The 5328-nt window shown below is 49.5% G+C and overlaps 1 long non-coding RNA gene across 1 annotated transcript; it reads left to right on the top strand.

Annotated features, from left to right (window-relative positions):
* The first annotated feature begins 3729 nt into the window (after nucleotides 1–3729).
* LOC119953701 lies at nucleotides 3730–4862 on the top strand. Its single transcript, XR_005458079.1, has 2 exons — nucleotides 3730–3865; nucleotides 4057–4862. It is a non-coding gene; the product is annotated as an uncharacterized LOC119953701 (long non-coding RNA).
* Nucleotides 4863–5328: the final 466 nt, after the last annotated feature.

The following is a 5328-nucleotide window of genomic DNA, read 5'->3' as shown; positions in this document are numbered from 1 at the left end:
GCTTGCAATCTGCGGTCAAATTGGCAAAGAGGGAGGGGGGCTCGACCTTGAGGGTCGCGAGGCCGCAAATGGTGAGGGGAGGTAGGGGTCCGCCGAATTTGAGGGTGAGGCTCTGGAGATTGCATTGGAAATCCAGGCCTAGTAAGAGTGACGCGCAGAGGTTGGGGAGAATGTACAGACGGAAACGGTCGAATTCCACGCCCTGTACAGTAAGTTTAACCAGGCAGAAACCCCGGATCGGGACAGAGTGGGAACCGGAGGCGAGAGAGATCTCCCGGTTGGCGGGATGGACCGCAAAGGAATAGCGCCTTACCGTGTCCGGGTGGATGAAGCTCTCGATGCTCCCGGAGTCGATGAGGCAGGAGGTCACGTGGCCGTTGACCAGCACCGTTGTGGAAGAGGGTGCCAGGTTGCGAGGACGCGACTGGTCGAGCGTAACGGCGGTGAGTAGCGGGCGATCGGCAGTCGAGTCTGATGAGTCCGACGAGTAGCGGTAGTGTCCCGTGGCCCCGTCCCGGGGGAGGACAAAATGGCGGCGTCTGCAGTACCTGTGTGGGAGAAGATGGCGGCGCCCATGGAGCGCACGTTGTGGGGTCGGGACAAGATGGTGGTGCCCATGGAACGCACATGGCGGTGGGGAATGGAGATGGCGACGCCCATGGAGTGCACGCGGCGGGGCGGCGAAAGATGGCGCCGCCCACTGATCGCACGTGGGGTCGGGGGAAGTGGACGGCAGGGCCCATTGTGCGATCGGCTGAGGCGAGGGGGGGGAACGGGGGCTCAATAGCGGCAACCGTCCGGGACTGACACACCGCTGCAAAGTGGCCTATCTTGCCACAAGCTTTGCAGGTCACGGTGCGGGCCGGGCAGCGCTGGCGGGGGCGCTTCTGCTGACCGCAGAAGTAACAGCGGGGACCCCCAGGGAGCGCGGTGCCGCGAGCAGTGCACGCGTAGTGCGCGGGGCCAGTTGCTGGGAGGGCCGGTTGCGGGGTCCACGAGGGGTAGGACGGGTGGGCCTGGGGGGCCGTTTGCGGGGTCCACGAGGGGTAGGACGGGTGGGCCTGGGGGGCCGTTTGCGGGGTCCACGAGGAGTAGGACGGGTGGGCCGAGTGGCTAGCGGAGTAAGATCGCGCACTACGGGAGGCGGCCGTCATTGAAAGCGCCAGAGTCTTTGTGGCCGCGAGGTCGAGGGCGACCCCTTCCATCAGTCGTTGCCGGATGGGGTCCGATGCAATTCCTGTAACAAAGGCATCGCACATGAGTGACTCAGAGTGTCTGTGGCTGTGAGGGCCCGGCAGTCGCAGTCTCGTACCAGAGGTAGAAGGGCCCTCCAGAAGTCCTCAATCAACTCACCCGGCTGCTGGACGCGAGTAGAGAGTAGGTGTCTTGCAAACAGGGTGTCCGTCGACTGTGCATAGTTCTCCTTGAGTAGTTCCATAGCTCTGGCGTAGTCAGGTGCATCTTGAATTAGTGGAAAGACACTGGAGCTAAGTCTTGAGTACAGGAGTTGTCTTTTTTGAGCCTCCGTCGGGGGAGGGTCCGCTGAAGAGATGTAGGCCTCAAAGACTGCAAGCCAGTGAACGAAGTCTTTCCTGGCGTGAGGCGACTGCGGATCCAGCTGCAGATGGTCAGGCTTGATCCTGATGTCCATGGTGTACGGAAAATCACACAGCAATAAATTGTGGTGCTAACAATTGCACACAAAGACTCGAGACATGTACAATCGAGGCTTTATTGCTGTGTGATGCTATTCCTCCGGCGGCAGCTGTAGAATAGGATCTCAGTGACTCACACGCATATTTATACACAAGATCCCTGTGGGCGGAGCTAGCCGGCAGGGGTTTACCGGAGGAACCTGTATTACAGGTACAGCCATACATCCCCCTACTACAAGTACACATATCTACAGTGGTTATATCACCACAATCAGTACAAATGTTCCAGCCTTCTCTGTTCTTGGAAAGTATGTCACCCTGGCTCCAAAACCTAGTTGTCTTTCAAACTAGGACTTCTTTAAAAAACAGAACTAACCCAGGTTTTTAACCCTTTCTGTACCAAATACCTATAATACAATATATCTGAAAATCCTACATTCATCACTCCCAGATTATATTCCATTTTCCAGACTTTTGCCCACTCTCATAGCCTATGTCATTTTGTAGCCTCCTTGCACCCTCTTCACAATTCACTTTCCTGCCTATCTTTGTGTCTTCAGCAAATTTAGCAACCATACCTTCAGTCCCTTCATCCAAGTCTTTTGTATAAATTGTGAAAGGTTGAGGCCCTAGCACTAATCATTGTGGCACACCACTTGTCACATCCTGCCAATCAGAAAAAGGCCCATTTCTGCCAACTGTTTCCTGTTCTCTGGCAAATCTTCAATCCATGCCAATGTTACACATTACAGCGTGAACCTCTTCTATCTTCTGCAATAACCTTTGATATGGCACCTTATGAAATGGAAGTCTTAGCACAGTACATCCATTGGTTCCCCTTTATCCACAGCACATGTGACTCTTTCAAAGGACTCCAGCAAATTGGCAAAACCATGTTGACTTTGTATGATTGCCTTGAATCTTTCCAAGTGCATCTTGGAACATCTTAACATCTGGTTGGCTCCAACTCTTCTGATTGAACAAAATAAACTAAATTAAATAAACTGAGGGACAAATTAAGAGAGGCAGCCTCTTAAAGGGATACTTTAAAAAATCACAAATGACACTTAAAACATCAAACTAAAATGTGATTTAAAGAGTCAATAAAGCACTCCAGACCCTGAAGGGTCTATCGGGCACAGACTTCATATCCTCCTCCCATTCCTTGCCAAGACCAAGGATTGCCTGCAGCAAGAATCCCATGGGCAAACACTTACTTTCTTTCTCTTGGTAACTCCTGTAAGGTGGAGTAGTACAGCACCAGCTGAAGTGCTCAGAGGACATTCAGATATTTTGGTCCTGTCCAAAGCTGACTAAATATTGTTTGAGTATGATAAATTATTGATAAAATATTGCAGAAAGTCTTGTGGGATGTTTCAGAGGTTCTCTTCACAGTTCCAGCACCAATGGGTCTGAAATAGTAAGTAGCTATTCAAGTGGTGAGTATCCCTTCCAGTGGAATCTGAAATCCACAGCAACACTGTGCTCCCAAATAGGTGTGAAGAAATGTCCATGAAAATGCTGTGCAAGCGCTTTATTGAGCACGAGTAGGCATTTTAAATGAGAACAGGTTGTTTAACAAACCTCTGGCTGCCATTCCTAGTGCTGGCTTCAATTCCTGTACCAAGATGGGGTTTGAGCTAAACATGGGGTAAACCAACATTTCCAGCTCAAGACCACCGCATTGAGAGAAAGTACTCAGCGAAATCTGCTCCCGCCATGGTATGGTAAGGCATCACCAGTTTGACCGCCACTGAAAGAAGAAACCACAACAAAGCTGCTCCAAACCTCTTTACTTTCCATTCTTAAAGCTCTGAGGGAGGCCAATGCCTACAACCTCCGAAACATTCAAGAACTGGCCTCTGGGGGAAAGCTGTCTCCACAATGCCCACATCTTGTTGGCATCTGCTCCTACTTGTTCTGCATTAACCTTTCCTGCAGTAGGCAGAGGATTATTAGTGTGTGATTTCATCAATACATCATATTCATTTGTATGAGACATGCTGATGCGTGCAGGATGTGAATGACATGCAGCAAGCTGTGCACAGGATGGGGAGGTGCTACAGAGCAGCAAAGCAGCAGGAGGGTGCTATATGCTGGCAAGTACTAAAGTGCATAGGTTTCCCTGCTCAGCCACCTGGTAGCAATATGCTACACAAGCAGCTGTGACAATAGCAGCTGCTGATAGTGCAGATGAAACAAGAAGGAGGGTAGGATATTTCCATTTCTAATTGGAGCAGAAGCATATGGAAATAGGGTTGAGTGTGGTGTGGGACACGGAAGAAAAGTGCTGTGGGAAGATGTATTATAGCGAAGGAGACATCACAAAAAAATAATTCTTATTTTGGACAGGTTTGTTAGATCTTTTAACTTTATTCAACATTCTAATGTCTTTCACCAGAGCTGTCTATGTAAGATCCTGGGCATCACATTGAGGAGAGAGCATTACCAATGAGCATCTGGCCACGTACCATAGAGACTGGTCAGCTATGGCTGTGGGACATCGTAATAGAGATACAACTGAGGTTGACGGGATATGGCCTTCATCTCCCAGGTGTATAACCCCAGGGTGGCAAGAGAATGGATACCAAAGAAAAGACGATGACGGGGCTGGCCAAAGACGACCTGGCAAAGTATATTTAAGGAGAAACTTCCAAGAGTGGGAATGCTAACTGGGCTGCAGTGAAAGAAATTGCAAAGGATTGGGCTGGAGCGTGGAGTGTTGCTGCCCAGGGTCCTTCGTGGGATCGGAGGAACCAAATTGAAGTCTCAATGAAATGAAAATGAAATGAAATGTCACTACAGTCCCAGTGGACCCTTTGAGAGAGAGCTGACTGGTGGTGATTTAACCTGAGGTTCATCACACTTCAGGCGAGGAGCAAGGTTGAGAAAAGCAGGGCCTTCACGAATACCCTCAGCCCGTACAGGAATTGAACCCACGTGTTTGGCCTCGCTCTGCATCATGAATCAACCATCCAGTCAACTGAGCTAACCAACCCTCCAAGTCTAAGTAAACTCATACTGGCTGTTCACTTAGTCTGAAATCTTCCTTCAAACCTAATTCAGTATTTCCTCTCATCTCAATTTCTATTTCTCAAGAGTGAAGAAACAGATAGATATGTTGCGACAAATTATCACAACACTCTAAGCCGCTATCTGCTAATTCTGTGGATTATATTACCACGCATAATAAATTCTATTCTAAAATACTGGAAAATGCATCAAATTAAATATCAAAAAATGACATGCTGTCCCGAGATCTATGCCATACTCATTTCCTAAATTGCCTCAATGCTACTGCACAAATTAGATTCTGATCTAATTTAGATTTATTGGCTTATTTTGTGATATTGAGTGATTGATTCCGCTAGGAAGGTTCTTTCTGAGACCTAATGATTTATAATTTTATAAAAATATTGGAAAGACAGAAACTGGAACCTTGAATTAACAGAATAACACCCCCAAGTTTAAAAATCTCAGATCAGGGGCGGCATTCTCCCCTACCCGGCGTGACGGAGGGTCCCGGAGTAGGGGAGTGGCGCCAACCACTCAGGGGTCGCGCCTCCCCAAAGGTGTGGAATTCTCCCCACGTTTGGGGGCTAGCCCCGCGCCGGAGCGGTTGCCACCAGAAGACCGGCGCAAAAAACCGGCGCCCCTGGCAGCGGGGCTGGCC

This window comes from Scyliorhinus canicula, chromosome 2, assembly GCF_902713615.1.
Source record: "Scyliorhinus canicula chromosome 2, sScyCan1.1, whole genome shotgun sequence".
NCBI classification, from domain to species: Eukaryota; Metazoa; Chordata; class Chondrichthyes; order Carcharhiniformes; family Scyliorhinidae; genus Scyliorhinus; species Scyliorhinus canicula.
The sequence above is the reverse complement of the archived record's forward strand: the minus strand, read 5'-3'. Positions and strand labels throughout refer to the sequence as shown.